The 15,799-nt window shown below is 48.4% G+C and overlaps 1 protein-coding gene across 1 annotated transcript in view; it reads right to left on the bottom strand.

Moving 5' to 3' along the window:
• The window catches only part of GLCE (glucuronic acid epimerase), a 47,981-nt gene that overhangs the window by 24,275 nt on the left and 7,907 nt on the right, over positions 1-15,799 (bottom strand). Inside the window, 1 exon segment of the mRNA XM_050713010.1 lies at positions 11,872-11,971. The gene's annotated coding sequence lies outside the window, so the exon portion shown is untranslated.

Raw genomic sequence — 15,799 nt, 5'->3', positions numbered from 1 at the left:
GCGAGAGATAAAACTGTAAAACCTTGGGGTTTGTGTTTGGGGATCGCAGACCCGGCCTGGGGCGCGGGTGCCCGGCTGCTTCCAGCTCGGGCCGGAAGGCCTCGCCTTGCTTTAAAGGGCTTTTGCCAACTGGAGCAATCAACCGGCTCCATTTTCGTACAGACAGCAGGAAATATCAACGTTAGAATTCTTCTGCGGTTTCAAATTCCTCATTTTTGTGACCTTTGTACACCCATCCCTGCTGGAAAAATAAATACGCATTTTATAGGCGTTCTACCCTGACATTCTCAGGGCCGGGATGCGTGAGGTCTTCCCATACACCCCGAGACATTTCATCCACGATCTGAACGCCTGTAACCGGACACAAAGGAGCCTGCGAGGCCATGGCCGATCCGCGGGGACCAAGGGACCCAGCACGGAGCGGGCCCAGCACCGAGCGGGCCCCTCGGCTCTCCTCGAGGCCTTCACTAACCGGGGTGGGCCTCGCCGCCACGCAGCACATCTGCAAAGCACCACAAGGACAGAGGAAAACATGATTAAGAAACCACGAGGGAGGCCTAGAAAAGGAAAAAATTCAACAAATGCAAATTATTCCAGACCAAAAAAAAATACACAATTACAGAAGTTGTCCTGTTAAACAGAACGGCTTTGTTGTTGTTGTTTTTTTTTTATTTTTGAGCTTTGAAGGTACCTGGGGGTCACACAGCAGTGCAAATTAAACTTCAGAAGGGCGATTTTTGACAAAAAGGGCAAGGGGATGCAGGCCACGGAGCAGCCCCAGCACCAGGACCGCAGCAGCAGGATGCGGGTGGCAGTAGGGTGAGGGAAGGCAGGGCTGTGCTGGGAGCTTCCCCAGGAAACAAGGACGCTCAGCCACCAAATACTCGCTGGGAATGGAAATTAGGGGGGCAGGAGAAAGGGCAAGAGTCCTTTTATGGGGCAAGTTCGAATACTAGGGCACAAGTAAGGGGGCAGAAGCAAGACCGAGTTGTCTGTGAGAGCCCCTTCAAGGCCAAGTCTCCTCTATCCGACGTCTCTGCAAGCGCTCTCTGCTTCACTGCGTGAATATCAAAACCAGTTGTTACAGTTGGACAGATTTTTTTTTTTTTGATGGAACGTTTGTCTCATTTCCTGGAGCAGTTGATTTAATTTCATCCCCGTCTAATGGGACTTCAGCAAGTGTAAGTGGTTTGTCCTTAGGAGAGGCGGCATAACAGCGTGTCCATGCCTCCCCTGCAAAAACTCCCTTTTCCCAGTGTCATTCCCTAGTAAAGTGGTAATAATTGGACTGAAGTAAGAGAAAAAATTAATATTTCACTGTGCTCTACAACATTTAGAAACGTTTAGCTAATGGAGGATAGATGTTACACTAATGGCTCTATTCAGTTTGTCTAACAGCTTCAAGTAGGAGCTTGTAAAGTTGCTTTTTGTACTTTGGCAAAAAAAAAAAAGTAAAAGTAAAATCCAGCAAGCAGCAGGAGCGTGCCCTAAAGCACTCCACAGATGGGATGCTCCCACCCAGAAGGAAATCGGCTCAAGGAGCCAACAGGGAAGAGTCACAAGCAGAAAAGTAAAAGGACAGCCTGAAGAGTCCGTTCCTGAGTGCCATCGTGTTCTTGGAGCAACTCTCTGCACCTCGCCAACAAGTTTTCAGCCTGCAGCCCCCTCGAGACCGTGAGGCTTCACCAGAAGGAGCATCGATCTTTAAAACATCGCTGCTGCATGTCACATCCATTAAATTGAGTGCACCCACGGAGGAGTGATTTTCTCCAAAGGAGGTTTTCCTTTCCTAGCTCAATCCTGAAAACTGTGCAAGTCTTAGCTTCCCAAAAAATATAAGAGAAAATTGACTTCATCTGGATTCCCTGGAACACCAAAGATATCCACCAAAGGACCCCCATGAGGGGTCCTCCACACGCTGAAGGACTTCTCGCAGGCAGGTGAAATCACTCCAAACCATCACCACTCACATCAGAGGACACGGCTTGTACAATTCTCACGTTAGAAGGAAAAGGCTTTTGACAAAGTGAACTGGAAGAGCAGTTCCCGGCCTGCACGCACAGCCCCGGTCTGCCCTTCGGGATCAGCAGCTTCCCCGCGGTCCCTCCCTTACCCCACCGCTCTCCGCACCGAGTGCTGGACCAGCTGAGTCATCCCAATAAACACAGCTCTTAAACCCCCAGAAATTATAAACTTACACAGATATCCCGGCTGTACGCAGCAGCTCTGCTTACAAGAGTTGTTATCCATCAGCCTCTGTGACCAAGGTTCCTCCCCACTTCCACCTCAGTAATTAGGGAGGTGAAGACATCCCGACTGCAATTTCTTATATTCAAGAGAGGAGAAGGTTTACAAAGAGACAGTGCTCGGCTCCAAATTTGTGTTTATGGTCAATGCTAATCCAGAGGGAGCCTCCAAAGACCTTTGGCTCCACTTCTCAAAATAGATTTTAGCTGCTCTTCCTGTTGTGATACACCAAATTAAAATCTTGTAACAAGACACTCGGTATTTAAGAAGTTGCACTCAAATTTCTTTGAACTCTAGTTAACAAGTACCCTGCAGAACAGAGAGCTGCAACCCAAACTTACTGCTCTTGACAACATCATCTTCCCGATTTTCTGCTTGGGATCGGTCCCATGAAAAAACCCTGGAGTTGACCCTCGTGTCTAGCTGCATTATTAAGCAAAAGATGCTGTCAGAGACTTCACGTGTCCTAAGGGACATTATTGGCAGGGGAATAACCTTGATCCTAACAAGCACAGACTGATTTCTGTCTGAGGCTACACGATGGTTTCCATTTCCTCTCCAGGCTCATCATTTGATGGGATTAACTTGAGCTGCAGGCCCTCCGGTGATGCTCCCAGCTGGATTTTTGCACAGAGGAGTGGGACTGGGCCATGGTGTTGTTCCATACCCGCAGCACCGACCGTGGTTTTGAACTATTTTAGCACACGAGCAGCTGCTGTCAACAAATTCTCTTAACTCTCCTCCTGAAACACTTGAGTGTCCCAGACTAGCTGAGCCCACGACCTGGCTGTCAGACAGGCTTGCACATAATGCTTCTGGGTTACGTTTGTGCTCATCCAAACCCTTGCAGCCACCCCACTATTATCACCTGGCACGCAAGTCACTGCAGGACTTGGAACCTGGCATCGATTTCCTCTGCTTTTTAAAATCCATTATCTTTAAAAGGCGGAGCAGAGGAGAAAACGACCAGCTCCACCAGCCAAGAACACCGCTTCCCTGGGAGCGGCTCGGCACCGAGCGACGCGCTCTCCTTTCTCCCAGGCAAGCAGGCAGCTAAGTTTAAGAGCTGTGTTACAGAACAAACCCTCAAGGAAATCGGCATTTTTTTGTTGTTGTTGTTTTGTTCTGTTTTTTATAATCTTTGACTCTTCAGCTCCATTTACTGTAGACTCCACTTTGGCCTGCAAGCTGTTGTTCGAGTTAATCCAAACTCAGTGGGATCGCGGCGAGACGCGGTGATGGGAGCAGACCACCGCGCACAACTTCAGCCTTGCAGGGGCTGTTCCTGACTTCTCACTGCACCTCCTCCCCACCCCACTTTTCTTTTTTTTTTCCTTCTAACTCTCTTCTCGTGTCTCATTTTACACAAATTAACCTATGGGAGCTTTGCTATAGATGCCAGGAGCAATGCAGTTTTACTGCTGGATTGCACACGCTTACCACAAGCCTGTAGCGCAGTCACATTTTTATGTTATTTCATTCAAGAAAAAATAATTATTTACATGACACAAGCCAGATAAAGGCATCTCTCATATTCAGCTGTTCTCCTCCAAAAAGGCCCCAATTGCACCTGTCTCCCCAGTGCCTCAGGTGAAAGGTAAGACCTGCAGTAGATGCGTGCTCTTTGATCATGACTCAGACCGAGCCTCGTGGACCATGCACCAGCTATGTGTCAATAAATGATGTATGAATGAGGATTTGTATAAACACACAGTGCGCTTGGACAATGAGTCAGAACTGGTAGAAAAGTATTCTCTCTTCCAAAACAGGTTAAGTCATCACCACTCCGTGCGTTTGTTCCTGTTGCTAGAAGAAATTGTTGTGTGGTTTACCTGTTGTTTTTTTTTTCCAAAGCAACTTCAGCTCTGCAGACGTAGGAGTTGATTTTTTTCTATTTTAAATAAACTGCTGTGAAACATCAACAAGAGCAATTCTTCCTCTCCCCCGCAAAGGTAGGCAGCACTGCTACCGCAAGTTTAACAGCAAGGAACATTTCAAAGAAAGAAGGAATAAACAGGAAGGATGCAATCAGGTTTGCTATTTTGAGGAGAAGCAAAGCAGGCTTAAAGAAGCTTTAAGAACAAGCTTAAAAATTAAGAAAGTCCAATTTAATTCAGAATTCCCTCATTACAAAGCATCTCCAAAGCGATCAGCACATGCAAAAATTTACACGCAAGAAACCACAAACCCAGAATGCTTTCTCAATCATCCGAAAATGAACCCAGTCCCAAGGACACTCACGTGCTTAGCTACAGACCAGCACACTTGACCTTTCAAGTACAACTTGCAGCAAATCAGATACGACTAAAGCAATGCTTTCTTTTTCCAAAAACACACATTTTCCAATGGCAAGAAGTGCTGTCCAGGACCCTGAGGCAGAAACTAAAACCCACGCAGAGGATATTCTCCAGAGCCTCCCAGTGACTCTCTCATTCACTCCCACAGCAAAAGCACAAGTTAAAACAAGTGCTTAAGCTGAGCAGAACATACTGAAGCAAAGGCACAAGCAATGGGTTACGCAACAAGCTCTTTCCTCACCTTTTCTCCTCCTCTCTACCCGGTCTGTTCTACACCATGAAAAATGCAAGGTCACAAGGGAGGAAGCAAGGAGGAAGAGACAATGACAGAAATTGAACCTTAATCTGAATTAAACCTATCAATCTGAAATATTTTGATTTTAGATTCCACAGAAGACTTTTTATTGTTGAAGCAGGGAGCACACTTTGCAGCAGAAATTCCTGAACTGCACATCTAAACACAAACTCCACCCTTACTACCAATTCTTATTTTAGCACAAATATGTTTTTGCTGCACAGATTTGAGGAAAGATATCAACCCTTGAACTACACCGCCTCTTATGCTGACTCCCGATGCACAGCAACAACCAGCACTGTTAGCTGCCTCCCAGAACACCGCAAGTTACAGAAACGCAGCCTACAAGTCCTATTCTGCAGGTAGGTAGCAGACAGATTGCAAGCGTTTCGAGATTTGAACAGCTCTGCCTCTTTGGAGGAAGAACGTTTGCCAAAATAAAAATATCCTTAACAAAAACATAAGAAAGTACAACTGCTTACTTTAGGTAAACCTGCTTTCAACAAGCTTCAGGAAATCTCCACTTAATGGAAATTCACTCAACAGGTTCGCTCCTAGAGCTTTTATGAACATCTTCGTGGTTCAGACATTGAACTGAGCTCCAAAATGAGGAGAACCTGAGGAGAGTATTTAGAAACAGGCTGAGCTGGCCTCAAAGCCTTACTCTTACCAAAGAACAGAAGACTTTGGTGCTTGGGAAGATGGACACAGTGGAAGTCAGCGCACCTAACACCAGTTTATCCCAGTTCCCTGCTAGCCAAGGTGCAAGGTGGTAACGCTGGACACGTGGAGCCGCAAGGAGAACGGCCGCAGAGGGAGGAGAGCTTTATCCATCTATATACAAATACGATTGCTTTATAGACAAGTTATGTCTATCCCACGATGAGGCCATTAATCTAATGAAAATAAATTAAGAAAAATGTGCTGAGACTGACGACGATACTACCCCTAATCATTAATCCTGACCATGTAACATTGCTGCAGGCAAAAGCGCTGTGGAGACGAAGACTGTTAAATCACCCCACGAACAGAACCCACCACGCCACTGTAAAAACGGTTTATTAGCAGAGCACTTCGCAGCATTGTCTGAAACTTTACAACACTTACTTAGTATGTATTTGGTATTTGTCGGGGATTTATTGTTGCATCAGTTATTTTTAAAAGTTCGTACTATTAATGCTAGATTGCCATTGACAAATGTAGCACTGCAAGCACAATCTTCGCACAAGTGTTCTTTTAATGAGCAACCGGCGACGGCGTTGCCAAAAAAAAATCTGCAAACATGCAACGATCCAGCTCGCAATTAGACCTTAACAATAGTTTCGCTGATTATACTTTTTATGCTGAACGCATTCAGCAATATGCGCTGCGGGAACAGGCTGCATACAGACGAGCTGAAACGATTCACCACATTCGTGTGCGAGCGGCTTTACTAAAAATTTAAATAAAAGGAATTTTCAAAGTAAACATTTTAAGCAAAACAATAAGCTCTCACTAATCTGTGCATACAGACATATGCACAGGAGCATGATAAGCATTTACTAGTAATGGAAAGAGTGGGTTTGACTCGCCCCTTTCTTAGGACCAGGGATGATTTTTGGAAAAGCTGCTGCCTGGAAGATTCAGAGCAAGGCACAAAAGCTGCCACCACTGCTCACCTCTGCCTGCGGCATCGCCGACACGGCACGAGGCAGAGGGCACGCCGGCCGTGCAAAACACGGGCATCCAGACCAAATCTGTTAACGGGGAGGCGTGTCGTGGGGCTGCCCACGTGTACACACGCTTGCACATAAAAACCAAGCAGCAGAACCACAGACCAACGGGTTTGATCCGAAACCATTTCGGTTTTGGCTGGAGCTAGTGCTGCGTTACGGGAAACCTGCTCAAGGCCTAACGTTGTTAGACGGACACAAAGACAAAGTGTTTGCTTGCAAGACGTACCGAGTGCCATTAGCAAAGCTGCCAGAATGCTGATGCCACATCCATCGTGTGAGGCAGTCGGCGGTGGCCGCGTCTTCCTGCCGGAGGGGCTGCTAGCTCCAAACGGGCACTCGCAGAAAGGGGAAACCCAATTACAGAAAACAGCAATATCTCCGTCAAAAAACGGCAAGCAATTAAACGTCTCCTACACACGGAAACATGTATTAAAGCTAATTATTGTACGTCGGTCAATGTAATTGCGACTCCAACCCAACGTGGTCCGTGTAATTAGTTGGCACTAATGGAAACCTCATAACGCAACAAATTACTAAGATACCCTCCGTCAAGAGCATTTCCTCGGAGTGCCAGGAAGTCAGGCCACCGCTCTTGTCGACTTTAATGTGCACTTGGCCAGAAGACAGATGGATGAGCTCCCTCCTTCCCCATTACCAGCACCTGGGGACGTGCCAAGGTCCTCACAGCCAGGTGAAGGTGCCCACAAAGTCCCAGGCAAAAAAACACCGCTCGCTCACCCTTGGGTGCTGCTGGAGGGGGGCAGCAGGGAATTGGCTCTGATAGGATCGTCACTGCACACAAACAAAACTTATTTTCCCTTTTGCTACTCCACTTAGCTCCTTTTGTTCCATTAAATCTAACCCTTGCCACGGAAATGCTGCTTACAGAGCTCTGAGATGCCTCAAAGGTAACCAAGGGCTGATGAATCCCGAGTGCCAGGCAGCCCAAAGGCTGTTTTGTTGCAGGTTTCACAGCAGTAGTAATTAGTGGCACTGCACTACTGAGGGGTTTTTACCTCTTCTGCCAGCTGCATTTCTCCAAAAAGAAATTTAAAAAATCAGCTATACTCTTGGCGGGTGAAAGGGCAGTTTTGACTGCAGTGGCAGACCTTTTTCTGATGACCAGGTACAAAGAATACTCTGGGTGCAGCGTGTAACCGTGCCCACCTGGGTAGGGAAAGGCCAGCGTGCGCCTGACATCATGCCAGTGTCCGTCAGGTGTGTATTATCCTATGGGCCAAGTTGGCAAGATAAAAGCACAATGGAGAATTCAGAAGAGAAACACTGAATTTACAAGAAAATCCTTCCTGAGGCAGGTTTTCCAGGGAGCAACTGGTCAGCACTTTCTTTTCCATGCTTCCTAGTTTTGAGATGTGCAAAGGCAGATTACTTGCAGGCTCTAAGAGCAGGACAGTTCAACATTTTGTCTGGCTGTGCCTTAGTTGCAGACACCTCCCTGGGTCCTTGGTGGTTTTGGGTTTATTCGACGTCACCACTTACCCACCAGCAACATGCTCTGGCCTCACAAATGAGTGGTTTAAGACACGTTTAGTTGCTTATTTCAAGTAGGTACAAGTTAACCAAACCACCTTTTTACCATCTGCATGGAGAAACAAATCCCCACATTAGGATGACAAAATACGGTGATGTGACATTTCCAGGGCAGCTACAGAAACGTGTGCTTGGACACGGCCCCTGAAACTCTGCCTGCCTCACCTCCGCAGGGAAACAGCCCAAAACCGAGCTCGAGGAGACTTCCAGGCAGAAGCTGGTCCTTCCCAAAAAACAGCTCGCTGGGGAAGTGCCTGTCGATGAACCAACCCAGTGTCTACCACGATGGTGGAGGGAGGAGGAGGAAGGGACAGCTCAAGCATCAATTTCCAGCGAGGGAACGGGGTCACTGGAGGAGCAGCCACGGGGCTGCAGCCATCTCCTTCCAGCAGGCGAGGGGCAGCACCGGGACAGGCACAGGACTGATGTGCTGGTTGAGTGGCAAAGCTCAGAAGAGCCTTCTGAAACGGTTTTTTTTGCACGTGTTGCTTGTTAAAAATCAGCTGAAGTCTTAATTAACACAAGGCAGGAGTAATAAACGAAAGCCAAAATCTCCTCCATAATCTAAAGGCCATCGCCGTCCCACTGAGCTGGTTTTAAACTTCAGTAGGCGTGCTACAGACGCGCAGACTCAGGTATTTGAAACGGACGATAAATCAAACAAACCAGGAGGACTTCATCCTAATGGCTACAGCCAAGGGGTTACCACCGAAGCGCAAGTAGAGCACGAGACCGTCAGAGAACTACTACAGAAAAAGCCGATCTAACAACTAGCTCTGGAAACATTAACTGAGGCCATCAAGAAGAAAAGACTTCACTGAAGGGCATCTGCCTGCAAAAGTCATCTAGGAAGTCCCAGCTGCATCGAAAGGACGTGGTTTACCTGGAGCTGCTCCGAGGCAGACTAACGCCCAAGCAGAAGGCAGGAGCAGCACGGAGGGGGCAGGCAGCACGCGGCTCAGCCTGGTGTCAGGGAAAGGTTCTGCACCCAGAGGTGGTCGGGCACTGGACAGGCTCCCCAGGGACGTGGTCACGGCACCGAGCTGCTGGAGCTCAAGGAGCCTTTGGGCAACGCTCTCAGACACACGGTTTGATTTTTGGGTGGTCCTGCGTGGAGCCAGGAGTTGGACTCGGTGATCCTGGTGGGTCCCTTCCAGCTCTGTGCTTCTAGTCCTGCCCCAGGTGCCTCTGGCAGCGAAGGAGGGGAGCAAACGTGCAGGCAGAACACTCCACTTTCAGCAGCGTTGTAAGAAGTTTCCTTTCCAAGTTGTACCCGCATGCACCCATGCGCCTGACTGCCAGGAACAGAATTTCCTCCCGGTGCTTCTGTCCAACAGCTGTTCGATACTGGAACATAATTAATAGGTCTACAATACCGAGCTATTTTCTTCTGGATGCTACGGACTCTTTTTTCATCCAGAAATTCAATGCATTCACTCTTTATTCACTTACAACCCCACTGAGAGCCTATAAATTATTACTTTATATTGCTGTGCATCCAGAGGCTCCAGCCAGGGTCACGGCACCGTGCCGGAGTGGAGACACCGGCTCCACGAAGCTGCTCCGTCCGGGTCGATCAAAATACCCTTTTAGTGGATGCTAAAATGCTCCTTGTTTGTATAAAATAAACTGTTCAGTCTATGTCAACAGCTTCTCTTCTGCTGTTCCCCCTGGCAGATTAATTATCAGTCCGCCCAGATCTTCTCCTCCATCGTATTAACTGATTCAATGTCATTTAAAACATATTAAATACAGCACTACAGCAGACTTGAAACACTAAATAATTCATGACAGCAAAATAAGGTCTACGCGGGGCTGGGAAATTTTACAAACATCGTTCTTGTATCCACCGCCCTCCCCGGTATTTTTAAAAAAAAAAAAAAAAAACTAACTTGGGGGCAATTAATATCCGATACAGTTCTAGCAGCAGCAAAATAATTTTTAGCATCTCCTTCAAAACACTGTTTCGTACCATCCATCACTTACAGGAAAACACGATCAAGACAGGAGTCTCCGAATACCTCGGCGTTTTCTCCAGGATTCAATCTAGTCTGCTTCTAAATATGTATAATGCCTAGGCTACATTAACACATTAAAGCTTTGTAGATTGTCATCACTGCGCCTGCTGCTTAATTTCATCCATCCCCCGCAATTCAGATCTCCAACTACTTTCATCACTACTTTTCAAAAAAAAAAAAAAATCATTTCAAATATAAAGACTCATGATGCTCGCATAAGCAGATTGCCAAGCAAGTTTAAGAGAACATATATTTAAAACCTGGCAGCAAAACTCCACTCCCCAACTCAATGGGAGTATTCTCTCAGATTCTATTGCCTCGATGTTAATAAAAAGCATACTCTACGATCAGTTAAGCTTGAAAAAGTCTGGGCAGGATGATGAGTTTGACAAGTCAAACAATTCAGGAGCATACTTGCAGAATACACGAGCTGGTGGAAGAGGGAAGGTTCTGAGCAACCGATAAAACCTCCACAAGGGATTCAGAGCATTTGTTTTCCACTCCAGCTGCACGGAGAAAGAAGCACAGCACAGAAACACAAAATGGATGCTTTTTATTTTGCAAACACTGCCTTAATTTCCACACAAGTCTGTCTGCCCAGTTAAAATTCATTTGCTACTCCAGACTATTTGAATTGCTAAATGCTCCTTTCCGCTCGTTTAAAAGTAAGTGGAGAATTTAAAGCACTCCGGGCTCGAGACCGTCCTGCTGCACCACATATCCCAAAGGGCAGATCCCGTATGCCAGCACGGGCTGGGTGCTTACACACCGGGCTCAAACCCCAGCAGGATCCCGGCGAGCACACCCCAGGCTGAATTCAGCTGCAAGGCTCAGAAAACCAGAACTCACCCAGCACCGATTAAGCACATGAGAGCAGCATGTATTAATTATCGGGCAGAAGTTTAAAGTTTCCTTTAATCATCTTGAAATGCTTTGAAACCACTTTTCTGGTGTAGCAGCTCCGAAAGGGCTTTTATCTTTCAGCTGTGACACAGGAGGCATGCTGGAAGCCCTGGGAAGCTTTGCGAGCCTCCAGTTCGGGCTCCTCTCCTTTGGAATCAGATTTCCTAAACTCGTGCACAGCGAGATGTACCACGACTAGCAGAGAAACTGTCGAAGACCAAAAAGAAATAAATCACTGTATTTACCACGAGGAGAAACTTTTGCTTCTGGAAAATCAGAGCGTCGTGGAAAGCCAAGCCCCAGTTCAACGTCTGTGCTTTATCCAGCACCCTAAATCCTCCCCACACGTACAACAGGTTAAACCCCTGCCTCTTCCACGCCACAGACCTCGAGCTCACGGGGCAGCTAATTGCATGGCACCCAAAATCAAGCAATTAACAGCTTTCTCACGCAAAAGCAAGCAGCCAGGCTAACAGCACGCAGACCTGGTCTCACACGCCGCCTCCTCCGGAATAATCTTCCCCTGGAATGATCTCCCGGCGCTATCTGCGCACACTGGCACGCTCCGCGCATCCCCTGGCAACAGAACCGCAGCTCCCCACGGCCCCCCCAGCACCACGGCCCCCCGAGCCAGGCACCTTTCACCACGGGCTCACTTACCGGCCACACAGGGCTGATAAAAGCCCCCGCAGAGGAGATTTTCCAGCCGGCACCTTCTGTGAACACGGCTGGCAGCTCAGCTCGCAGCTGGACGAGCGTTATTTGGGCAGCGCCAGCACGTCGCAGCCCCCCCAAACTCAGCCCCAGTTTGGGTATTCGAAGCAGGGGATCTGCTCCTTGCTTACCTTAAGCAAAGGGAGATCTCCGAATTCTAACGCGGCTCGGGTGTTTCAGCTTCAAAAATACATCGGCGGGCGACCCAGCGAGATTTCCCTCTGCGATTTCCTACAGGGGAGATGTGGAGAGAGGAAAAAAAAAAAATTGGAGTACTTAAGGATCTGCAGCAGCCACTGGAGTTGAATTCCTTCCCCTCTATCTGTAGAAATCCTCTTACTCAGTCCTGTCTGCTCTTAAGACAGCACTGCTGACGAATTTCAAGGCTCAGCTCTTGACATGCAGAATCACTGAAGGATCAAGAGCATAAATGTCACTTCCTCCAGGCAGCGGCGAAGGAGCCTAATCTGCTCTCCCCACCACAATCTCACCAATTGAAGAGCAAATCCCGGCATCTGCCTCATGCAGAGCTTTCATTAGACGTTCCCGAAGAATTCCAATTTAAAGCCCATATTTAAAGGAGCTCACTTTTAGCTACCCCATTATGTAGTTTCACTTGAGGAACTGCACGAGTGGAAGAACATAAACTGAAAAGCTAATAAAGCACAAGGCAAAGCCTAACCTTGAAACAAATTACAGCCGGCTACGTCGGAGCAGTAGCAGAGGCTCTGGAATTATTAAATGAGCTTCAGGAAAGATTTAACTAACCAAATTCCACCGCAACGCTTTATTTATGGCATGTGTGCCGGCCCCAAAATATTCGCCGAGGTTTTTCCATCTCCCTTATTGCTTTTGCATATTTCCTAATCAAGGCCAACGGGCACAAAGCCTGCGGAGGCTGGAAGGTTTCTGACGGCGTTTCGTAACCAAAAGTTTCTCGAAATAGGAATTAGGTGCGCGGAGGCAACATCCTCAACACACCAGATACACGTGGATTAAACAGAACTCGGGACGCCAGCATCAACTTGACCCACCGTATAATTAACTCCTAAAATGGCATTTTAATGGTCTCTGCCCTTCCTCAACTTGGCAGTAGCATGTATAATTATGCTCCTATTAGCCCTCCTGCCTCCTTCCCTTGCATTCCCAATTTAAAATTAAACAAAACCTCTTCTGTTGGAGCTCGCCTTGAAGTAGTCTTGTCTTAAAAGGATTACCCTCCGCTAAAAGCACACTGGATTCCACAAAAGGAGGCTTATTTGTGCATTTGAAGTCCTTTTTTTTTTTTTTTTTTTAAGGTACCTAATGCACACCTGGATTATTTTTTAAAAATCTATTTGAATTTTCTCACTGAATTAGCTCAATGAAGTAAATTTTATCACCCATTAAAATTTATGCCAATGCAACTTGAGCTGGCTCAGTGTTTCTTCCTATAATCCTCTCACTGGAGGCTCAATTTAATAAACAAAGGCAGCTCTAATAATTCAAATCTTACTTTCAAAGATACGATGCGCCTGTCAGAAGCTTTCTGCAACACAGTCAGTACATTTCTCCAGTCCCTCTCCAAGGCTTTGCATACATTTAAGCCTGCATCTTGCCTTTTGAATGCTGATAACCGCTGTGTTTCTTTTCTCTCCTTTAAAGGATTAAAGGCAACCACACAGACGTTTTTATTAGTGCATCATGCACCATTAAATTGTCAGCTTGTCTGCCCCGATTCTCCTTAGAAAGAATACATACGTGGCCTTGAAAACATCTTTACAACCAAATCCTCATTTTCTTGGCACTTATTTACAAATTGCAGCAAACAAAGGCAAAGCACCACGTGTATTTTCCCTACAGCCAGGTTACAGCAGACGAGCAGCACTCCACGCACAACATCGATGTTTAAATAGTGCCCGGCACTTCCACGCCAGAAAGCCTTCCCTCGGTCTCCCCAAGAGCTTCATTTTTATTATTTAATCGCTCGCCGCAGCGCCTTCGAGAAGCGAGGCGAGACCTCCCAGGTCGTGCATCCTCGGCATAGAGGAACAACTCTCAGATAAGGAAAAAAAAAAAACGTTTTTACCAGGAGAAAGCACTGACACGGCTGTCCAGGAGACTGCTGAGGATGGGGCAGGCAGATGCTGCCTCTCCCAGGGGATACGACCCAGCGCTCCCCAAAGTCCCCTCTCCTAAGGAGGCTGGTTCTTCCCTGCCTCCCTCATTTTTTGTCCATTTCTCACAGCTCCCTCGCATGCAGATTCCTTCTCTTCGATCCAAACTACGCAAGAGGCGCCCAGCTCTCCTTGAGCAAAACTCTGCCACGGCACAAACCGAGCCGCTCCGCAGCCATGGCTTGAGCAAGGAGGGCCGCAGCACAGCAGAGGTTACCTTTCTGCCCACGTCGTGGCCATTCGGAAGGTTCTGCCTGTACAAATCCATTGCCTCGTGTCCCACTGCAACATTTAAGGAGCAACCAGCACAGCTGAGACGTTTAACGAAAGGCCCAAGGTCTGCAGCCAAACGGGCGATTCGGATTTGCGCGCTCCTGGTTCTCTACACCCAGCAGAGCTATCCCCGAGCCCAGCCAGCGACACCAACCCCTCTCTAAAACACCACTAAAATCCCAGGAGCTGCCTGGTTCCGTGCTGACCCAGCACCGGGTGCTGGGCACTGGCGCTGCCCCCGTTCCTCGGTCGTCCCCTGAGGGCAGCAGCAGGGCTCGGGGCAGGACAGAGGCAGGGGGAGAGGGGAGCACAGCCGACGCCTGTCCTTCACGAAGAGTGTTTTTCGATTTAAATCAGGTGGCTACAGCGACAGCACCCAGTTAGCTGCTCAGCGTGAGGACGGTGTTGATATTCAGGAAATACTCACGGCGGACACGGAATTCCTAACGCGCGCGACCGAGCTGCACGAACGCCCTGCCACTCGGGGAAACCAACGCTTCCTTTCCGTCCGGATTTTTGCCCAACGTTTGGCCTTGCCCAACTCGGCTCCTGCTGACAGGAATTTTGGCTGCACGGGAAGGGGAAGCAGCCCGGCACAGACCCCATGCACACCCGCAGGCTGCACAAAGCCCCTGATGTGCGCCAGCAAGGCGGTCGCTGCGGGGTGCTGGCCTTCAGTCCCCACACTTACTCCTCCCGTAGCGCAAGGCAGATATTTAGAGCAAGAACAAAGCCCCCATTTCGGGGTGCTCCTGTCCCACAAGGCGGGCACTCGATAGGTAGGGTCACAAGAAACGGGGGCAAACTAAGTGATTTTGGAGACAGTTCCCCAGTAAGCTGGCGAAACGCAGACGGGTCTGCCCGTCCCTGGGCATGGAATCGCAGCAGGATCGAGCTTGGTTTGGCAAACAGAGGACACCCTTCGGGCTCAAAGCCATGCAGCATTCACGGCATCCCGCTCCCATGCCCCGCAGGCTCACCTGCCGTGCCCGGGACTCGGTACAGACCCTCTCTCCACCCCAAGGCAAACACCAGGCCTGCAGCTTTTTACAGCGGACGTTTTTACAGCGAGCCCCGAGAGAAATGATCACCAACAGCAGGAGACTGACCCGCACTCGGACCCCCAGGGTTTTTTTTGTTGTTGTTTTTTTTGTTTGTTTGTTTGTTTGTTTTTTGTGACGAGCAGCAAGGAACACACAAGTTGTGCCAAACCTCACGCCAGAACCCCTGCAGCCCTGGGACAAACCTGTCACCACAGAGAGGGGAGCGAGCTCCAGCAGAGGGCACTCGGAGGCAGGGAGAGGACCCGGGTGGGAGCCGCAGCACCCAGCGGGGCTCAGCTGAAGATGCCAGAAGCACTCAGCCCGCACCCGGCTGCAAACCCAGCACCGTCTGCGGCCCCACACACCACACTCGGGTTTGTTTGCTTTAAAAGCAAAGGCTGGAAAATAAGAAAGCCTGCTGCAGGCTGCGAGGAGCCCTGCCACTTTGGGCAATGCCTGTGTGGGGGCAGTGCGCTGGTCAGGCTGCTGGAACGGGAGGAGGGCAGTGCCAGAAGTCACACCAAGTGACATTATATACATATATACACACACACATACATGTGTATAGATATATATAATACATATAT

This window comes from Cygnus atratus, chromosome 11, assembly GCF_013377495.2.
Source record: "Cygnus atratus isolate AKBS03 ecotype Queensland, Australia chromosome 11, CAtr_DNAZoo_HiC_assembly, whole genome shotgun sequence".
Classification (NCBI taxonomy): domain Eukaryota; kingdom Metazoa; phylum Chordata; class Aves; order Anseriformes; family Anatidae; genus Cygnus; species Cygnus atratus.
Note: the sequence above shows the minus strand (reverse complement) of the source record. Positions and strands in the feature narration are given on the sequence as shown.